The 23,367-nt window shown below is 47.1% G+C and overlaps 1 pseudogene; it reads right to left on the bottom strand.

Annotated features, from left to right (window-relative positions):
- Nucleotides 1-14,569: 14,569 nt before the first annotated feature.
- LOC147678966 (pyruvate dehydrogenase (acetyl-transferring) kinase isozyme 2, mitochondrial pseudogene) lies at nucleotides 14,570-15,845 on the bottom strand (annotated as a pseudogene).
- Between the last annotated feature and the right edge of the window lie 7,522 nt (nucleotides 15,846-23,367).

Here is a 23,367-nt window from a genome sequence, read left to right as displayed (position 1 = left end):
GGTGGTTTCTCTATTTTGTAATAGTGAAACTCTTTTGTTCTAGCGTTTGCCGCTGGAAAGTTTATCCATGAATAGAATACCTCTGTCTGCCGATATTCGTGTGCCTCTATCACGAAAATTACTGTACCACCTTGTGGTGTCAGTCCGTTTTCTATAAGTTTTAAAGTTATAGATTTTCTTAAATGTGCCGGGATGATTAATGCACCCGGTACCGTATCGTCGGGACCCTGCTGAGTCGCATCTACTGCGGCCCCAGTGGTTCCGTTTTCTAAGTCTGACATTTTATAAATGCAGGCTTTGCAGAGTAGGTCTCCGAGGAGACAAAGATTAGGTGCACAATATTTTGGAACACTGTATCCTTCAACGTTGAATAAACCAGAGCTTTACATAGGAATCTCTTCCTACTGAGTTCGGGCGGATTTTAACCTTTCACCCACTCCAGAGGTCTATTGGAGTATTTACGGGAGAAAGGGGTCTGTGTGAAAAATGCACGACTGAGTTACTCTAACGTCTTGCGTTAGTTTATCGCCTTACCAAACGTTTGGGCGCCATGTAGTGTAGTTCCTATTTTCCCAATAGGCCCTGCGCATTGGAATAACATAAACAGTAGTATTGACGTAGAAGTGCAGATTTTCCAGGCCTGCACTGACTATGTTAAACTTAATTGGGGTTGTTACCGACTAGCTCAGAGGTCACTGGAAACTTTCTTGACTGAAATAGGAAGTGATCAGCTTCCCTGGCACAGCCAAGAAGGGATTCAGTTTTCCAACAACCGTGCAACATGTCAACTTTGCTCCTCAGATCAAGAGTCAATCTCTAGGGTCGTGTGAAACAATAGACAGTTATTTTACTCAGTCAGTGGTTGTGCAGTTTACTTTCACAATATGTAGAGAATAGAGAGACAGGCGTTTTCAATAAAGGGTAACATTTATTGAACAGTCTTTCTTCTCGTACAAGAGAAATGAATTGCCACAATTGCAAGACTTGTTATTATAAAAAGTACATACAGTAAGATAAGTATTGCGAAATAATACTGTAAAAGCATTGATATGGTTTCTTAGCCATACAATGGTTTAAAATGAATAAAACATATATACATTCATAGATACATTAGGCTAAAATACTTAACTGGTGCTTCTAAGCCTAATAGTTGGGAGGGGAGTAAGTAGCTTTAGTTTAAGTTGGTTTTGCCAAGGTTTGCTTCAAGAATTCTCTCTAAGGGTTTAGTCAACACCATACCTCTGGAATAGAATGATGGAGGTCTGGTATCTCCTTCAGGGGGTCGATATCCCAGTCACCCGCAAAAGTAGACTAGAAACGCCGGAGCTGGATTTCTCTGCAGGAGAAAGACAGCGTCTCTTCTCAGCGCGTCGAGGAGGAGGAGGAGGGGCAGCGTCCACGGGCAGCTTGCATCTGCTGGGCTCTTGCAGGGGGACGGCTGTTCAGCTCCTAGGTTCACCACACCATCGTTCGCTAGTTAGCAGCGATAGCAGTAGCGATAGCAGCTATGGTATCATCAGCATGACAGCTTCTTCAGCAGCAGCGAGATAGCTGGCAGCATCAGCTTCAGCGAAACAGCAACGAGACAGCAGTGTTTGCTTAAGGCAATGTTGGTAATATTTATACCTGAAAGGTGCCTTGTTTGACGTACGTTTTTGGACATAAGACGTCAATAAAGATGTCACTAAGAAGTGATCGTCTATCAGTGCTCATTAGAGTTCTATTACTAATCAAAACACAGCAAGCGGGGATTTCCAGGTTGCTGAGTTTTTATCTTGTTGACGAACTCGGAGTGTTAATTTAGGAATCTCAGATAGTAACTTCTGCTATGTCATTGCACTAATTGGTTGCAAAGGAAGTGGCAGAGAAAGCTATTCTGAAATGTGGCTCTGTTTGTGTGAGGCCAGAGACGAGTTTCTGAATATTGCATTTGAACGGTTATGCCAATATAGGGAATAAATGGATTTATAGCCGAATAGTGGCATAAGGTCACAGTATCGATCAGGGTCCTAGATTAGAACACTACAGAGGAACGGGTAGGAACAAATGAGGGAGCATCAGAGAACTCAGAAAAGTGTAGAGGCAGTCAGGCAGATCCTGGATCGCCGCGAAGGAATCAAGGAGAGGATGTGGATTAATGGCTAGAGCGGCCGACTTTGACCCTGAGGGACCAGGTTCGAGACTGGCGGGGGACTCAAGCATCCTGTGATTCCAGGCAAATCATGTAATTTAAGCGTGCCTATAAATGAACGTGTCCGTCTGTAGTGCAACCGATGCGCATGTAAAGCACTCTAATACAGTCATATCTAGTTCGCGCTATATAAAACTGCAAAGAAAGGAACAAAAGGCAGGCCAGGTGCGAAATCTATATCATGTAGCAGCGCGTGCAGGTGGTGACAGGATATCAAAGGGTGAAGTCGGGAGATGAGGAAACAGCAAAGAAAGACCAAGGGGCAGCAAGCAAAGAAAGTTGGAGGAAGGGCAGTAAGGAGGACAATGAACAGTATGTTATGGACATGTGAGGGAGCCGCACAAGCAGGACAGGGCAAGCAAGTAATTGAAAATAGCAGTACTGAGTTTAGGGGGCAGTGATGAGAGTGAAGGGGTTCAGGCCCCAAGGACACAGGTAAGAGCTCAGGTTCTAGATCAAGGACCAGAGAGAGGACAGAAGAAAATATCACACGGACAGCGGGAGGGGGGCGGGATAACGGGCTCACGGACAGCGGGAGGGGGGCGGGTGAACGGGCTCATGGACCGCGGGAGGGGGGGGCGGGTTAATGGGCACACGGACAGCGGGAGGGGGGGCGGGCAGGCACACGGACAGCGGGAGGGTGGTCAGGAAACAGCCAGAGGGACAGGGACAAGATGAACAATGAACACAAACATCGGTGTAAAAAAAAAAAGTACACGCCCACAGTGGCCACGTCTTCATGACATTGCGGAGAGGGAAAGAATCGGCGGAACGCCCACCAATCGCCTCGGTAAATGACGGACAGATCTCTCTTCCAATGGCTAGCCTCCATTTATGGAGCTAGCCAATGGAAGAGAGAGGCTGAACTAAAGCACACAGTGTAAGACATAAGATTTCGCTCTGCGTGAAAGTCTGCTGCGCAGCTTTCGGCGAGGCGAAACCTAAACAGCCCCTATAGTTAGGAAGTTGTTGTGGGTGATGGCGTGTCGCTTTCACTTACCCCCCGTGTGTTGTTAGCGTGACGGTCCACTCCTGACCTCGACGTTCTCAAGGCTCATCGCCGGGCTCCTCGTCGTGACCAGGGGGACTTCGATAGTTCAGCACACAGCATGGCAATAGCAATGTAGGTAGCACGCACACAAGACAGCCATGACGAAGCAAGCCAAAACCAAAAGTAAAACTGGAAAATACTGGATTCGGTGTTCTTTGGACTCTGTTGCGCTCTAGTGTTTCACGGGGTCTCGGCTGAGCCCTGGAAACAAACCCACACAATGTATCACCTTCTGGCCAGGCGTGGCCAGAAGGCTATAAATAAACGGACGGTAGTCGCACGGGACTTCCGGTCCAATACAGCACCAGTGCGTGTGAATGTGTCCCATTATTGCATGTGTGGCCGATACGTTTCCAGGCCTAGTGACCCTTAGCCTTGGTGTCCGACCCCCACCCCCACACTGGCGACGAGGGTGGGATAGCAGCGAGAATTCCCTCATGTCCCCCCCAGAAGACGGAGAACCTGTACCTGAGCGCGCCGGAGCCGCACGCTGGGGTCGTGTGTCAGTACCGGAACCAGCATCGGGGCGGTTAAGTGCCTGCCGGAGGAAATCCCTGCACCGGTAAGCAGCATATGTCAGGAGCTGCGAGAGGGACCGGCATTTAGGCGGTATGCAAAAGACGCGATCACCCCGAGCGAGCGTCTGGAAAGGCTGATTGCTGGCAGAGAAGTGCGCGCATGCGCACAAGAAGCGAGGCCTGCACCAAACACGCGAGCCACGTGTGAAAGTATCAGAGAGGCGCCGAGATTTTGAGCGCTCAAGTAGAAAGGAGGCAGACAAGAGTGGAAGACAGAACACACGTGCAAAGGCAGAGAGGGCCCAAAGGAGAGGCACAAGCACTGGCAGCCACAAGAGGCAGGGGGAACCCAGAGTTCAAACATTGGCAGCCACAAAGAGATAATAGCATCAACAAAGACTCCCAGAACAGCAGCAATAGGACCATTGAAGCCCATAAGCGTCAGGATAACACCAACAAGCAGTGACACCAGCAAATATCCAAGAACACAAAATGTCAAACCCACCAGCAGCCGCTGCTGGAGCACAGCAACCAGGGAACCCACCAGCTGTCGCAGCAGGAGGAGCACAACATGGACAACCCCCTGCAGGACCACCCCCCGTACAACAGGCAGGGATACCGACGCAACAGTCGGTGCACTCCCAAATTCAGGCGTTACAGCCTTTTAGTGAGCTCATTGACCCAGGAACAGCCGCTCCGAGATGGGCAGTCTGGATTGGGCATTTGAACAACTACTTTGTGGCCACCCAGGAAAAGGACGATGAGGTTAAAAGATCGCTGCTGCTGCACTTCGGTGGGAATGAGATATACAAACTCTTCGCACATCTCCCAAACACAGGAGCAGCCACCGACTACGATGCCACGGTCCGAGCGCTAAATGCCCATTTCGACCCACAACTCAACCCGCATTACGAATGCTTCAAAATTCGTCAATCAAGGCAAAGAGAGGGAGAAACAATGGACGCGTTCCACGCACGTGTAAGAGAATTGATCAGTACCTGCCCGGACGACGACCAAACAAAGGAAGTCACTGCGCAGTTAATCCAAGGATGCCGCAACAAGCCATTGAGAACACTAATACTGTGCCAGCCTCGCATCACATTAGAAGAGATACTACTGCTAGCTCGATCACACGAGTTGTCTGACACCAGAGCAACAGCGATGGAAGCTGCTCTCAATCCTAATGAAGACCCAGGAGCGACAGTGAAGACGGAGAGGGTAGATGCAATCCGCAGCTCTGGCCGCAGCAGTCGAGGGCGTTGGCCAACCAGAACACCACGGCGTTCGACGTGTGGATACTGTGGGCGAGAAGAACACAACTCCGAGAGCTGTCCTGCCTGAGGGAAGACGTGCTTGAAATGCGGAGTACAGAACCATTTTGCAAGTGTATGCAGAGGCGGTTTTCGCAGAAGAAATCAGTCAGGAAGAAAAACAATATCGGGAGCAGTCAGGCACCTAACCATGGATGACACACAGTCCTCCCGCTCGACAAAGTCCCAACACCGCCACTACGAGCGCCTAGATGACTCTTCTACCGAGGAGGATGATGAGTGCTACTTTATATCCTTCAACAGCGACTTAAAGAGATGACGGAGGCCACAACCCAAAGGCCAGATACAAATGTATGGATCACCGGTGACAGGAATAATAGACACGGGAGCCACTATAAATGTGATGGGGATACAACACTACAAGGCCCTCAGCCGAAAGCCACAGCTGATGCCGTCCGCAGTCCGGATACTCACATATGGAAGCCACAAACCACTACCCCTGAGAGGCAAAATGAGAGTGCAGGTCAAATCTGAGGACCAAGAGGTGACTACAACATTCCATGTCATCGACAAAGAAGCTGATCTACTAGTTGGGAGCCACACGACAGAGGACCTCAACCTGATTGCATTCGCCAACGCTGTAAAGACCCTACAAGTTGAAGACATACTACAATGGTTCCCGTCCCTGTTTGAAGGCCTAGGGATAATCAAGAGAGCACCTGTGAAGCTTCACATAGATAAAGCCATCCAACCTGTCGCCCTACGACTCCGGCAAATCCCGTTTCACCTGTGAAAAGCAGTAGAACAAGAGCTAACCATGCTACAACAACAAGGAGTGATTGAGACGGTAACTGGTCCAACACCATGGGTATCTCCCATGGTAATTGCAGAGAAACCTCGACAACCAGGGAAAATACGAATCTGCATTGACATGCGCATGCCCAACAAGGCAATAAAAAGGGAGAGGCACATCACGCCCACCGTGGATGATATCCTAGCTGACCTAAACAGGGCCCAATGGTTTTCGAAACTAGACCTGAACGCTGGATATCACCAACTAAGGTTAGCAGAAGAGAGTAGGTATATTACTACCTTCTCAACACACCTGGGCCTCAGAAGATATAAAAGGCTAAACTTCGGGATATCCTCAGCTGCCGAGATATTCCAAAACGCAATCAAAGAGATACTATCCGGCTTGCAAGGAGTGCTAAATGTCAGTGACGACATATTAATATACGCTAAGACCAGCGAGGAACATCATCGCAAACTAAGAGCCACCCTCAAAAGACTAGCCGAACACGGAGTCACCCTGCACAAAGACAAGTGCAAGTTTTTCCAGAACTCCATAGACTTTTTTGGATATGTGTTCGACGCCGACGGAGTCAAGGTGGACCCCCGAAAATCTCAGGACATTAAACATGCGCCTTCGCCCAGGTCATCTTCTGAAATAAGAAGTTTCCTCGGCATGGCACAATACTGCGCAAGATTTATCCCAAATCTAGCAACCATCGCTGAACCACTGCACAACTTAACAAAGAAGGACAGTCCCTGGAAGTGGGCCCGAGAAGAGGAAGAAGCATTCAAGAAAGTGAAAGAAGCCCTGCTGCATGGAACAACCATGGCCTACTTCGATACCACAAAACACACTGAGATCCTGGTGGATGCCAGCCCGGTCGGGCTAGGAGCACTACTTACTCAAGAAGCTGAACCCGGAACGTGGGTCCCCTTAGCATTTGCCAGCAAAGCGCTCACCCCAACAGAGGCAAGATACTCCCAGATAGAAAGGGAAACACTGGCGGTTAAATGGGCGTGTAACCACTTCCACCTATACATCACGGGATGCCAGTTTCGTATGGTGACAGATCACCAACCGCTAATACCATTATTCAAGGGAACTGCCCCGCACCCGCCAACACGGATTGAGCGCTGGGCAATCCAGATACAGCAGTATCAGATGGACCTTGTATACAAGCCCGGATCAAAAAATCCCGCTGATTTCCTATCTCGCCATCCGACAACAGAAGAAATTACCGAAAATGAACAAGAGCACGCAAACGGAAGAGTTCGTGAACATGATTTCCCAGTGGGCCTGCCCACAAGCGATGTCTGCGACTACCATCAAAAGTCAATATGCCAATGATGCTGTTATCCAACGGGTCACCCAAGCAATGCAAGCAGGATCTTGGGAGGGATTCCTCCACAACACTCAGGACTGGAATGAGGCAGAACGACTACGCCTGGGAAAATTCTGGAGAGTACACAATGAACTCAGCATTGCCGAGAATGGGCTCATACTCAGAGCATCCTGAGTGGTAACACCCATGACCCTACAAGAGCATTCAACGGCTCTAGCACACGCTGGGCATCTGGGCACGCGAAGAATGAAGGCCAGAATGAGGGAGAAGGTATGGTTTCCTGATCTCGAACAAGTAGTGTACACCACTGTGCAAAACTGCAGAGCATGTCAATTGACGAGTGCACCCGAAGCCCCTGCGCCCATAGTCACAGAGAGCCTGCACCAGCCCCAGGGTCGTGGATCAGTTTGGATTTCGTCAGTTTCCCTGATGGGAGAATCACGGTGGTCATAATCGATAGCTATACCAAATACCCAATTGTGGAGGTGGCAGCATCAACAAGCTTCGTGAACATACAGCCAGTGCTCAACAAAACTTTCGCCATGTTTGGTATCCCACTGGTGATTAAAACAGACAACGGACCCCCATTCCAGGGGAGTGAATTCAAGGAATTGTTGAAGGGACTTGGGGTGAAACATCATCGCATGACACCACAATGGCCCCAGGCCAATGGAGAGGCAGAGAGGTTCATGAGGACCATCAATAAAATCCTGCGAATAGCCACAGTAGAAGGTACTGATCCAGAAGAGGCACTCCAACACTTTCTCAGAGAGTATCGGACCACCCCCTACAGCACCACGAAAAAATTACCATGGTCCCTTATGCTGTTGGGACAACGGAGAGATCTCCTTCCTATGGCAGAGAATTGGAGGCCAGAGCCCTACTCTCCTGAGGCAACCCAAGAGCGAAGACGGAGGAACAACGATAAAGCAAGTTGGAAGAGGAGAGCTCATAACAGAGAATTAGTACCCAGAGATTCCGTACTAATCCGCACCCGGAGACCTGGTGGAAAGTTCCGCACCCCATATGAAGCCGAACCGTGGATAATCACGGCGACCAGAGGCACCGCAATAACCACGCTGCTGAACGGGGAAGAAGTAACACGCAACATCTCGTGGTTTAAGCGGATACCTTCGGATCCTCGATGGGATGAGCACACGGATGAGTTGCTGGCTGGTGATCCTGTTGAGAGCGGACCAGAGCAAGTTTGTCCGGACTCGACAGCCGACCTACCTGTAGTCTCCGAGCAATCACCCCGCAGAGTCGCCACAGAACAACAAATATCTACCAGAGGAAGGCAACGGTATGATCTCAGGCCAAACCCAAGACCCAACCCAAGACTGGCAGACTTCGCCTGTTGAACTGTGACTCACATCAGAGACTGTCGAAAGACTAACTTGGGAAGGGATGTAGCGCTCTAGTGTTTCACGGGGTCTCGGCTGTGCCCCGGAAACAAACCCACACAATGTACCACCTTCTGGCCAGGCATGGCCGGAAGGCTATAAATAAACGGACGGTAGTCAAACGGGACTTCCGGTCCAATACAGCACAGGTGCGTGTGTATGTGTCCCATTATTGCATGTGTGGCCGATACGTTTCCAGGCCTAGTGACCCTTAGCCTTGGTGTCTGACCCCCACCCCCACAGACTCCTCCTCCAGACCCCAGCAAACCAATCACGTGCAAAACAAAGTTGCTGCTCGGTCTGGTGGAAGAGGCAGAGGCCACTGCCACACCCCCACAAACTCGAAGCCTACTGGACTGTCTTGCCCCCACTCATTGCAATGAATGGAGGGCCTCCAACTCCTCCCTGGGCCAAGGGAATAACGCCCAAATGGAAATGCAACTCTGGCAATGAGACACAGGCTGCACCCACCAGTATGTCGTCACTGCCCTGCTTTATGGCTCCAGGTCAAAGAAATCTTCGCCCAGACAAAAGCATGTGCAGAGCAAAGGCCACTCTCCCCCACCCCCTTAAAACAAAAACAAATTTGAACATGTTTGTTCACCGAGCACGAGCAGCCAGCAACATTTATTGCTAGCTGCTCAGTGTTCCATCAGGCATTTTCTTTAGTCCCTCAGGGTGGCAGGGCGACGCCCATCTCGCCCGGGTACCCCAGCCGCCCCACTACTATAGTACTACTTTATACATTACACAATCTCGTCTGTGACGAGGCCCATTTTTATTTTTGAAATTACTTTTGGGTGCTACAATTGGATTTCTTCATTCTCAGGAATTGGAGTAATTACATTTGTATCTTTTTTTACAAATTTAGATTAGACGTGTTTATTCCTTACTTGTATTGTTTTTATTAGTTGTTGTTCATGCACCGAAAGCATTTCTCTGAGAAAGGTCTTAATGCTTCAGGCAAGGTACCTTGGGATACCAGGACATGCTTAACTTAAGCAGGTGTGTGCTGGTGCTCAGCACGGAACTGCTTTCAGTGGATGAGAACTGGTAATGTAGCAGAGATTCTAAGTGATTCTGCTTGCAACTCTGTGAGCCAGTCCTTGTTGTTCTCGGCGGTTTAGAACTTGAGGTTAATCAGGAAAATCCCATAAAGGGAATCAAACTGAAACATTGATCAACACGAAGAGTGTTTTTTTTTTATGTAAGAGCCAGAGGCACAACCCGAATCAGACTTCGGGGGGATGGAAGGGGGATGGGGTTTAACACCAGCCGTGGCCCTTGTAGGTAAGACTGGTGGGGCGGTAGGGCTGGGTGAAAAAAAATAATACCATTTTCCTCTTCATTATTTGTCGAAATCTCCCCTCACCCGGCCCACCATCTTTCCTGCACGAGCCACGGCTGGTTAACCCTTAGAATAGTGGCAGCAGAGCCATATTCAGAGCTGAATAAAGTCACCTGTGGGGTTCCCTTCAATCTTCTGGGACAATACCACACCTTTTATAGGGACTCATTATTCTCAATGACATGTGACCAGGGAGGCATGTTTAAGAGCATAGCAGTAAGGTAGGGCTCAGCATGACAAAATGTAATAACTTGTAGAGTGGATTTAGTGATTTCCCCTCAATTAATTTTAGAATTTTAGAAGAATGAATAACACATTTTGCTTTTGTTCTATTACATATGAAACCATTAGACTGGTTAAGGTGTTGACTTTCAGGTTCTAGTATCTGAGTCAAACAGCCCATTTTATAATACAATTTTCCAATTCCGTTAGCCTTAACCTAACTGACTTAAAAACAATGCTTACAATGTATTCGGTTGCCACCAAAATTAAGTTTTGAAAATGGTCACTGGGTAAACATAATTTAGTAGCTATTGCTATGTTCATACTGTAAATACCGTCACCACTACCAACACATTTGCAGGACAGAGGTTAGTACATGCATCAACTGTTTTGCAGTCGGAGGGAAGGATGTCTCTTGTCCATTCTCGAAAACACATAGAATGTTGAATGTGTATTTCCATGGTTCCAAATCTTAACCCTGAGTTTATTCTGAAATCAAATAATCTTTGCTATGATATACCTAGGTGCTCCCATGGCCTGAAATGGACCTCTCATTTGGAAAGATATTGACTGTACAAACAAAAGGACTGAAACTGAGCATGAAGTATGATTATCCAAAGTACCACCACAGCACAGAATGAATACCAAAAGTTTAACATAATCTTAAGCATTGGTAACTCTAAAATATTATTAATACACTTTATTTAACAATTTGGTGACATTGCTGAACTCATCGTCAACTCGGTAGAACTTTTGCAGATTATATAATGCATGGATGTAGCAAGAGTGACGAGGACAACTCAGAAATGGAAATGAAAGAAAGTTCGTTCTAGCTCATCAGGTGTTACTGCTCGGAAAAGAGTAAGGTGCAGACATACTAGGTTCTACTGTGTTGCAACAGGAAACTGGACAAAATTGCCAGTGCCAGCAATCTTAAACCCAACTTGTTATTTCAGAGGTAGAGCACTGACTCTTCTGAGCAGGAAAATAGTAATTCAAGACAATAAATACCTACGTTTGTCATTTGCCATTTGAAGACCTGCCCAGTTGTTGAGTTACCCCACGGAAATATCAAACCCTGGAAATTAGTTTTCTGCATCACCATTTCCTGTCACTGACTCAGTTTTTTTTCAATTCAAAATGTAAGTTTATTTGGACCATTGTCCTTGAACAGATAAAACAGCATAAAAAAATGAAAAAAAATAGATAAATTCACTTCTACTCTTCTTTTTCACCTCTTTACAGTGCAGTCTGAACGTCACCGAATGTTATCAGTAGAAAGAGCTGAAAATTGAGGAAACATGGTCTTGCCTCCTAATGTTTTTGTCCATGCCTGGGGTATCAAATCCAGCAAAGCCAGACCTGTCAATTACCACAGGCAGCGCTATTGGTAGCAACCACAGCTTTTCTGTTGGCGCCAAGTCAGTTGCTGGTCGTCAGTTCTTGCTTCTTGCTCTCTTTCACGTCCACCTTCTCTGCATGCCTGCCCTGCAAGCACTCTCTGTTTTCAAAACATAAGCATCTGTAGAAGGAGGTTATAGAAGTGCTCTGGGAGAGGCAATCCAAGCAACTCCCAGTGCTGGGCTACAATTCCCTTCACCCTGTAACCATGTACCAGAGGTGGGCTAGTCACTCAGGCAGTCTGTTATTACCAGATGGGCCTTCTTGAAAGGGCCAGTGTTTGTCTGTTATTTTTGTAGCATGAGCTGGAAAGGCAAAAAAACCAAAAACAAACCACACTGCCCCTTTCATGCTGGCCCATCCGGCAGTGTAAGATCACTCAGCACTGTCCTCTGCTCTACTGCTGAGGAGGTGAATGCAACAAACCATCCTCCATTCCAGGTTGCCCCACTGACAGGGGAGCAAAGATGGATGACCTTCTTCCAAGTGCCCCAACAGGCTTCGAACACAACCCATAACATACGAAGTGTACATGATCTTCCTCACGAATTATAATAATTTGTAAACAAATTATTAAGGGAAAATTGCAGAACCTTTCATATAGTGAAGGACCATTAGCCCCCCACACTAAAGCAGACAGGTAAAAATGCATAACCATTCGGTAGAAATCATGCTGCTACTACCGCCAGTCCAACAAAGATGCACTTTGTCTGCCTCCTGAACCTCATAGCAATGCTCTGGGGTTTAGGACCATGTAACAGGGATGCGCCTCAGCGATCTCTGAGGATTTTTGGGCAAACTGGGGTAAAACTAAAAAAGACAGACTACTACAGAAAAAACAACAAGGACAGGGCATCACACTCTTCAGAGCTGTACAAGAGACTTTCTGGGCTACATGTATCAAGCAATTTTGCATTTACAAAGGGCCGATTCACAGAAAATTCACAAAAGCCCATTTGTGAAGGCAAAAAAGGCCTTTTCCATATATCAAACCATATTTTGTGAATCAGTAAACTGTTACCGAATTGCAAAATGGGTTATCTATTCGCTATTTGGAAGGGGTGTGTTTAGGGTATCCCTTCCAAATACTGAATTGCAGCGATATTTACGAATGTTTTGTGACTGTGAATGTCGTCGAACTACATCCGCAATTTACCACCAAGTTCAAGTTGATGAAAACTCATTTGCAAATGAGACGTGGTCCCCTAGGGACCTCTTCCTCTTTTGGGAATGGTGGCAAAAACGTTTTGTAAGAGAAGGCAGTGATCCCACTGACCTCTACCCGCTGTTGAGAAATGAAATGAAAACTTTTCATTTTTATTTTTTAAATGCAACCCGTTTTGCTTTAAGAAAAATGGGCTGCATTTAAAAAAATAAAAAAGATTTATTTATTTAAAAGCAATCATGGACGTGGTGGTCTGCTGACCCCAGCAGGCCACCATACCCATTATTTTTGCCATTCCTAGGAAGTCGCAAATTGCGATTTATCTCTTTAATGTCAATGAGGTAGGTTTACTTGCGACCCCTACAAATCACTAAATGAAACTCTTGGAGTTTCATACATTTGGAATAGCGATTACCTAATTGAGATTTGCCGAAAATGGCAATTAGGGCATTGCTATTCCATATGTTCATACATGTGGCCTTTATTCCCATGACTGACTTTCCCTCCTAGGTGATGTTAAACAAGCATATTTATCAATGCTGTGCTCAATGAAAGGCTAATATGTGTTCTCTTCCGTTTCTTGTGATAACTATATTTCACTTCTCATTGATCCTCATACGCCCTGGCACTAGTGGTGACTTGATTTTCCTGGTTGAAACATGACATTTCTTCTCCTGGTTGGATGCAACAGACACCAGAGGCCAAATTATTAAGAAAGGTCGATACATTATCGCCGCTTTTATCGGCAGGAAACAGCCACTAAAGCGGCGATAATGGGCTTGATAATATGCCCTTGTAAATTCCCATAGAAGCCCAGGTTCTGGTGTTAACCTGGGCTTCTATGGGAATTCACAAGGGCCCATTATCAATCCCATTATCGCCTCTTTAGCGGCAGTTTATGTAAGTAAGTGTGAGGGACCCTGTCAGTTTTTTTTGCTTGTGGCAATGGTGATTGGGAGGTGGGGGAGAAACGGGAGTAGTATTCCTGAGCAGATGACAGCAAGGCGCATGCAGAGAGTTAATGTCGCTTTTGGGAAATGTTCTGATGGAATTCATGGTCCCCAAAGCAGGCAGAGAGCGGAGCTATTCTGTGTAATGCGGCGCACAAGGGCAGCAGGCATGCACTAACTGCAGTAGCTGCAGAGCATGCTCACCAGAATCATAATTGCCCAGAAAGTTGAAGACATGCTCGGCAGGGCGAATGCTTTTTTGTGTTAACTGAAATATTAAAGTTTCTATCAAGCCGCCTCCTCCCCACAACTTCCCATTAGGGTGAACAACCGTCCGTAAATTTCACGGACGGTCCGTAATTTGGACCTCACGTCCGTAGTCCGTGAGGATAATTTTAACGGACGCCTTTTGTCCGTAATTTTAGGTCCCTGCAGGGGAACAGAGCAGTTCCCCCGCGAGAGGCCTCTGCTCCCTGCTGGGGTGCCTCGCTCTTATCGTAGAAGCATAAGAGCAGCTCCACCCCGCCCATTATCATTCTGTCTGTGGCTGATTGCCACATTCAGAATGACAATGGGCCAGTGTAGGCTCTTCCAGCATGTGGTGGCCTCCGTCTAGGGCAATACATTCTGTTAGGGTTAAAATGTACAAAACAAACAAACAAAGTTAAAAAGAAGAAGTTAAAGTTCTTACATACTCTCATCATTTCAGAGCTGAAGCATTTTTTTTTGTTACACACTGGTCCCACAGTGAAGGACAAACTGGTCCCACAGTGAAGGATTTGGACTCAAAAAACAGATAAACACTGCACAAATCCTCACGCTGTCAGGTCCCCCATGCCACTTGCATACATCACCCTCTATATTTCAGCAGGTGTGGGATTAGTTTGTGACTTAGTCTTTTGAGGGTGTAGAAGCTAGTCCTTGACATAGTGGCAGGCTGGTGTGAAAAATGCAGCCAGCTGGCTGAACCGATATGTGGAGAGATCATTAGGTTCTGTGCTGGGGATGCACCAGTCATCTGTTTCTTGAGTTGAGTGGTAGTGCTTCCAGGCAGATTTGTTGTAGACAGGAAGGCCTTCCACTGAGCCTGTCGACAGTGCCTTAAGATAAATGATGCATCAGTTCCAAAGCCCTCCATGAAGCAAAGCTGCAGGTCACCCTGGAAGTACATGGCATAGAGTCTAGAAATAGGAAGACCATGTCCAAAACCAGCCATAGGTGTTCCACCTGCACCTAGCTGTGGCATGGGTGCAGTAGAAGACATATAGCTGAAGAGCCTTTCAATCTTGCGTAGTGGGACACCACCTCGTCTGTCACTCATCTTAATAGTAACATCTTCGCCGCCCAGAGCCACCATCACCTTGATGGGGGGAAGCAAGGGACTGGAGCTGTGTTGTTCCACTGTCGCTCGCATGGCATTCTTGAAGAGCTCAAAGAGCGTGTGATAAAGATGAGATGGGGCATATACGATGTGAATGGGGTGTCTTGGATCCTTAGCATTGACTGCCTGGATTTCCAGATTAGGCAAAGCCAAAAAGTATCTATCGCACAGCATCTTCGCCATTTCAAGGCATCTCTCAGTACGTCAGTCACATAACAATTCGGATCGATGCTTCCAATGCGTTTAGGCTGTGCAGGGTTTGTTGTTGCATCAAAAATCAAAGTGTGCTGGTGGATCAGCATGCGGATAGAGATGCGGTTCAGGTAAAAGCAGTCCTCAAAGTATTGCACATTCTGATTTGTCACTGGGTCGACACCAAAGGCTTCCTTGTACTCAATGACCCCCTGGGCCATAGTTGGGACCACATCATTGTGCCGGTTCCTGATGGTGATGAGGGCGTTTGCGAACTGTTCAAGGTTGCTGTGGTCCTCTGGACTCTTATGAAGAAACTCCAGGATGTCCCTCAAACTCTGAACATATCAGCTCTGCACCAGCTGAACGGAAGGGGATCCCAGCAGTCGATCTGGTAGCAAGTTAATCTCTTTCATGCTGTTGGCGAGGCGCACTAGCAGCACCTGGTGCAGGAAGGCAAAGGAGGTTTTTTTCACAGGCATTGCTAGATCCAAAGTCCAGGAAATGCTTCATGAAGAGCGGGGAGGGAAAAAACTTAGAGAAATGGTCGATCTGCTTCGGGCGCCCCCTGCCTGGCTCACGGCCAGCATCAGGGTGCGAACCAGGGGCATCCTCATAGTGCGTCTGTCAGAAAAGGACGTGCATGGGCTGCTTCGTGTCTGCTCTCTGCAGCCCTAATCCAGGGCTCGATTTCAGGGTTGTCAGGCTCCACTCTCCCAGCCTACTATTTCTTCGGATTTCAATTGAAACTCTAATTATTCCACCGCTAAATTTCGGGTTCCAGGACTCTGGCCTCGTCCAGAGAGTCTTGGTTAACTCTACGTCTCTTGCCGAATGAGAGCTGAAGCATTTTTATTATTATATAAAACGAAGACATAGTTGCTGTTTTTTTATTTATTTTATGCAACTAACATCCATTGACAAAGCCAATAGTCCTGGCTTTGTGCGAGTCTAATGTTACTGAATGCAATGATAGAAACAGCAAAATACTAGTTGGGCAGCACATTATGCTCAGCATATATTTTAAGGTGGGGTGTTTTAAACCACACCCTTGATTTCATCAGACACACCCCTTGGAGAGACCCCCAGATTATTCATCCCACTTAAAGCCCTGGAAACAACACCATGTCACAGTCACCTCACGTCCTGGAACTGTGCATCATGCATGACTCATCACTGTTTCAGATTGCCAATGTGCAGGGGCATAGTGAACCATACCCCACCCCACCCCTTGCTTTAGGAACCACACCATGGGTGAAGTTCCAGATGGGCCTCTTCAGTGTGCAACTGGATGGGTGGGTGGATGGGTGAAGGATGGGTGGCTAATTGAAAGGGGATTGGACAGAGAAAGGGAGGAGGATGGATGGATGGATTAATGATGCATGGATGAGTGAAAAGAAGAATGTGAAGATGGATGAGTGAAAAAATGCATATTTGAGTGAAAGGGAGGATGGAGTGCTGGAAGAAAGGATGGATGGATAAGTGAACAGGTAAATGGATGGACAAATGAGTTACTGGGTGCATGGACGAGTAAGTGAAAGGATGGCTGGATGGGTGAAAGGGTAAATGATTGGGTGGATGAGTGGATGGATGGGTGGAAGAGTGGATGGATGAGTGAAAGGATGGCTTGAGTGTAAGGGTTAATGGTTGGTTGGATGGGTGGAAGACTGCATGGATTAGTGAAAGGATGGATTGGGTGAAAGGGTGGATGGATTGAGGGATGGATGAGTGAAATGATGGATGGAAGGATAGATGATGATAGGTGTGCAAATGGTTGAAAAGCTTTGGATATGAAAGGGCACACAGATGGAAGGACAGAATGAATGGTGAAAGACTGAATGATGGATAAAAGAATTAATAGATGACATTTTGAGTGACACCCAACTGCTACTTGAATGTTACACTAGTAATTGTAATTGTTTGCATGTTTTGTTTTAGGTGTAAGATCTTAGGCAGAGTCTCATAGTGCCATGAGCTGTGCTTGAGATGTATATTGTGTTTGTAGCAATAGGCAAGGCATCAAAAACAAACTCTGTATTGACAGTGCATTCTCTAAGGAAGCTGCAGGAAAAAGCACCTTTGTGACTTCCGTCCGCTTGTTCAACTCTACGCAAAGCCCCCTTAAGCAAAGTCAGATTCCATATTTTAAGTTCCACTTGCTGAAACACCCATAATGCATTCCCTGTAGTGGGTTCCTCACAGCAATCCTCCCTTTTGTTCGCTTATGCATGCAGCTTTACATCTCATAATAGCACTCAGCACTGAGATGCTAGAAACAAAGTCTATCCGAGCACATCTTCCTGACCACTTCTCTCACCAAACATGCCTTCTCAGGACCATGAATTGTAAACTAGGTGTGAGCGCAAAATCCGTTCCGCTCCCGGATTTCGCGGATTTTCGGTAAATCCGCAATCCGCGAACTCCCGCGAATTTACCGAAAATCCGCGAGCGGCCGATTCGGGGGCAAACGTTCAAGCCTTCAAGCTTGAAGTTGTAACTATTTTAGGATGGCGCCGGTAAGCTGCCAGCGCCATCCTAAAATAGTTACTAAGTTAGCTTCAACAGGAAGCACTAATAGATAAAATAAAGCAGGTGCTCGAGCACCTGCTTTATTTTATCTATTAGTGCTTCCTGATGGAGGGGAGGGAGGGAGGCTGCCTTTCTTTTCTGGCTGATGACGTTGTCGTGATGAGAGCTGCCTGCAGGAATTGGAAAAGGCAGGACGGTGGACGGCGGTAGTTGGGCCAATCACAATGCTGCAATGGCAATGTTGTGATTGGTGAGGCGCGGACGAGCGCACCCCACCTGGGCCATTTTCTGTATGCATAAAGGAAAAGGGAGAGTGGGCAGTCCTGCTCGAGGGCAAGGGGGAGTGGCTTGCCCACTGTTGTGCATACTGACTGTTTGGTCGGCCCCAGGGCTGACCAAACAGTCAGTATGCACAACAGTTGGCAAGCTACTCCCCCCTGCCCTCGAGCAGGACCGCCCACCCCCAACCAGGAACGTCTGCTTTCTCGCGGTGCGAGAAGGCAGAAACATAAAATGGTAGTTATTACCATTTATGTTTCTGCCTTCTCGCACTGCTAGACAGCAGTGAGGCAACACCCCCACGCCCCAATGTGGGAGCCACCACTGCGGGATAGCTTGGCCCAAAGTACTGTCCTCCTTGCTAACTCCCTGTGTGAAAACCTCAAAAGGAAGCAGTATCTCTGTCAGGCATTTGACTAGGCCCCATTGGTCAATCTCAATGATCATCCCTTTAACAATTGCATCTCTTATTTGCATGACATATTCATTGATTGGTCGTTCAAGCATGTAATACGTTGAGTTCCAACATGTTGCCACCTCCTGGATGAGTGCTTTAACTGGCATTCTATTAACACACTGAATGACTCTCAGCTGCTTCCGGGCTTTAAGAGAATGGTTGAAAAGAGTGCAGATTTTTCTGTAGGTGGACAGTAAGTTGTTGACTCGGTCTTCTTTTTTGAGAAAGTCCAGTACAACAGCCGCGGTGCGTCCATTGGGGCGTAGGGGCGTAGCAGACCATGTGTGACTCCCACCTCACCGGTGTCACGGTACAGGTAAGGCCACAGTGCATTATGGCAGGCAGAAGTGCAGTAGTGTGGCACATTTTTGTTTCAGACTAAGCGAAAGTTGCTGGAGTTTAAAGGGTTTGTTCCCGGGTTTTTGATGAGCGGTCTGAACTGTCCTGCTTCTAGACATTCTGGCACTGCACATTCTGCCATGGGGGGATTCATGATATTAGTCCAGAGGATTGTTAAGAGGTGATTTAATTACAAAGGTGAGGGGGCACGGCTTACCGCTTAAGGTGGCAGTCGCACCTCGGTGGCTCTCTGGTGCTGAGGCCCAGAATCTACAACCATTCACAGACTTATGCAGCGACAAACCAGCCAGGGACAGCTACTGCCTGCCAGTCACCTTCCATGGCCCTGATCTCCGGGCCCGATTGCTTTGGGAGAGATGCGTTGTGGTCGTGGAGTGTCTGGCGAAACCCGGCAGTAGACATCGCAGTGAGGTAATAGAAATTTTTATGGTCAAGTGTGTCCCCTATCGTGTACCCCAAAGGCTCCATGTACGTGCTTCAAGTACGTGTAATTTCCCTCCATGACCAAATATGAAGACGCAAATACATTTGCGTCCAACGTTAACATGTCCTCTTTCAGATCCACCATGAATGGATCGATAATTCAGTTCCTAACCATACCATGCCAACGTCTTTACATGGTACACTTTCACGTTTTTCTGGCTCTGCCGAGCTAGGCCCTGATTTCTGTCTCCAAGCCCTTTCTGCCTCCTGCCTCTGAAAGCTGCAGCATGGTCGCGCATCCCTGACCTCTGCCTTACTTCCTGCCAAGCGAAACGGTGCCTGGCTCAACCTGGCCTGCCTGCCAAGACCGTATTTTGCCTTCAAGTTATCTGTCCAGCCTCCTCGAAAATACATTCCTGTCTAGTGATTTAGGTAAACATCTCCCCGGCTGCAGAGCAAAGAGCAAGTCTTCCTGTCTCCATGCAAGTAATTTACAGTCCCCCGTTTCCATAGTAGGCCCATGGCCCCTGCACGTAGACACCTATGCACGCACTAGCATTCAGTATAGAGTAGCCTCTGCCCGAGAGACCTTTTACTTCAGATAATACATCCTCCAAACATTAGATACCAGATATGTTATAGGTCCAGGTCGTTCTGACATCCCAGACTTCTGTCTCCTCTACTAGTGTTAAAGTTCTCCCCAGTTACACGTCTATGTCGCGTCATGCTAGCTGCGCGCGCATCCGCATTTTTCTGCTGATCCTGCAACTTTCTCTGTGCACCCACCCACATATGACGATTCTTATGACGTTTCTCTGACATGTACAGTGCACGCCTCCGTGTACGCCTTCCTTCACGCCTCCTGTTACGCACATGTGTTCTTATCTGCCCTTTTCCACCTGTTACGCCTACTGTATTGGATTCAATTACTATATATATTGTATACTGTTAATAAACGTTGACTATCCCTTCCCGAACCCTCGTGGTGACGGAACATGATCTCCAACCTCGAGGTTTTATCCATTAAAACCCTTAAGACTCAGATACCACGGACTCTGCCTCTCATTTGTATGAGCTGTCTTGTTATGATAAATTATACGGAAAAACGGATTAGGTAAACTATTTACCACATAATTTGGCGCCCGAATAGGGACCCCTCCCCCACCCCACGCGCCGGCGATGCGTCGCAGGCCTTGTCCCCTGCCACAGCTGTGACGGACATCCATGCGCATCTGCAGATTTTCCTGTATCTCCCTCAAGCCTACGGAGGTGACGGAGACTGCGGTCGACATCCAGACGAGGCGGTGAGGAGTGCGGAGGATCCCGACCAGAGCCCAGCCGAGAGTAACAGTGTCCGAGGTATCCGGAGGCCCACCTGTTCCGACGTGCCGTGCCGAGGCGCATGCGCAGTAGCAGTACCAGTAACCAGAAGTCCAGTCCAGTCTGAGGCCTTCCAGTTCAAGTTCAAGTTTTGCTCCCGGTGAGTACCGTTGCTAGGGACGCATCTAGACGGGTGCATTGGTTTGTGTCCGGTCAAGACAGGTCTGGGTACACAGTCCTGGTCCGTACGTGTTCACTTAGGTGAGCGCGGTATGACGTGTCTCTTTATGGGACCGGTCTGTACTGTTTAGCAGTACATCAAGTTATTCAGTGATTCTTTCATTCTTGTGATTCTAAGCATTTTGTTCTATGTACTAGCCAGTATTTATTCAACATGTTTTAATGTGTTTCATGTCGTGGTATGAATGACTGTTTGCTTTTCATTACTGTGTTTATTGTGTTCGAGCAAAGGTAGACAATGCCGCTGTTCTCTAAATTACGTCAGATAGGAACTAGGAAAGGGATACTCGAAGAAGCAGTTCCGGTCCCGCCGAGGGACACTCCAGGGTATTTTATGTACCACAAGCACGGCTTAGACGCTGTGTTGTATTTAGATCTGTGGGTGGACTATACCAAGAAACTTGAAGAAAAGTTTAGATGGCCTGTCTCTGGGACATGGGATGCCGAGTGCATCATGAGAGTAGAAGAAGCGTTATGGAAAAAGAAAGCCAGACAATCCCAGAAAGATGCCATAGAATTATGGCGCAAAGAATCGCATAGGAGAATAGAGAAAGCACTCAGAAAAACAGATAGAAGTAGAGAAGAATCCAAAAAAGCCAAAGAAAAAGAGTTACTAGAAGAAGGAGAACAGGTCAGATCAGAACAATTAGAACGTCAAAGAAATGCACTCATTACCGGCATGTATCCAGTCCTTGCCGAGGGCCTGCCCAAGGCGACCCCGGAAGTACCCAGTAACCTGCCACCACCATTGGTTCCGACTAAAGTACGTCACCATAAAACCGCAGCAGATATTTTCCTTTCTTCCTATTTGGATGATGTAGCTCCTGCATATACTAACGTACCTGTACATCCTGCTAATAATATTATCCTACCACAGATTCCTGCTGATCAAGCCCAGGCCACGACCCCTCCACGTCAGCAAATTCCCGCACCTGGTACCACTTCCCCTACTGTTCCCCCTACTAATCCTTTTTCGACGCATGTAGCCCAAAGTTCAATCGCGTCAAGTCATGCCCATGCTTCCGCCTCAGGAGGAGCCACAGGAGGTCCCTACCATACTCCGCCACACATACCACGACTGACAATGAGAGAACTAGCAACGCAGCGTACCCCGAAAGCAACCCCAGCCGAAATACTTAAAGAATATATTACAGATTGTAGATATGATTCAGTACCTGGCAAGACAGGACCCATGATGCTTGCATCGTTACGTTTAAGACGTGCTGCAGACTTTTTAGTTACACTACCAGGAATGCCCGAACAATTAGACAGGATATATCATTTTATTCAGACAGGAATAGGCCCTGAAAGTGTTCGTGACGCCATGGCATATCAGAAAGTGGATATACAGTCTTTAATATTACGGTTCTTGATAAATGGTTTGATAAGAGAACGAGATCGACCAGGTTTTGATCAAGAAGAAATGAATGTTTTGATAAAATGGAGTCAGAATATTGCAGATTGTAAGCATGACAGAGAGAAATGTATCGAGGCCATGTCTAGGAAAATTCGTAAGGAAATAGTAGCCATGCATCTCCGACAGAATGCCGATAGGGCAGTAGAGTCAGATGATAAAGAATCCTCAGAGGAGGAAGAACCAGAGAATCCAGAAGCGACTCATGAGACGATAGCGTATGTAGGTAGAGTGAAACTCCCTAAACAGTACCCTTTAGGTAATCCTTTTGACAGACCCATTCGTCCAGAAAGCAAGAAACGTTACCTCTCCCCGATACCAGAGCAATGTTCTCTCGAGCATATTTTCCAAGTTACTGATAAAATCCTGAAAGAAAGAATAGGTTATCATGAACTCACTACCTTACGTGACCAGGAACTAGCCCGGTCAGCGGTCCAATGGGCCGAGGATGACAGTACATATAAAGATGATTTAATAGCGCAAACCTTTTTAAGCCTTTCTCCAGAAGAACAGCGACTAGCTGGTATATATATGGCACAACACCTCATTATCCAGTATGAAAACGTTCAGTCAGATCCAGGTCCGCTGTATAATTTACTGCAAGACGTACTCCTGAGAAGGTGGAGAGGCCTAGGTACCGATTTGATTGACATTATTTTAGAACAACGTCACAAATATAGTACGTTCCTGACTCCACGCCATGTTTCTGTTCCACCCCCAGTAAGACAGCCATATCACCTAGACAGACAGAATCCCTTGAGAGAAGTACATCCAATTCGGAAGCCAGATAATACGTTTGAACGTGTGTTTGTATATACTCCTTTGACTAAAATGGAATTATTGGAAATGAAGAAAATTGTACCTTGTCACGATAAAGATCCTGCAGGTTTCCACCGTGAATTAAAAGACATGTTATTGATGGGTTATTACACATATTCAGATATTCTTAAAATGTTAAAAGTATTGTTGCCAGCAGGGATTTACGAGAAACTGAAAGAGAAAGATTGGGAGGTGGGAGATAAAAAGATTAATTGGACCGAATTAGAGGACGAAGACAAAGGACGTACCCCAGGTCTAGGTCTTGGGGACAAAACTAAAGCATTACCAGGATTGTTAG

Source organism: Lissotriton vulgaris, chromosome 11 (genome assembly GCF_964263255.1).
Source record: "Lissotriton vulgaris chromosome 11, aLisVul1.2, whole genome shotgun sequence".
Classification (NCBI taxonomy): Eukaryota; Metazoa; Chordata; class Amphibia; order Caudata; family Salamandridae; genus Lissotriton; species Lissotriton vulgaris.
This window is presented reverse-complemented; position numbering and strand designations above follow the sequence as displayed.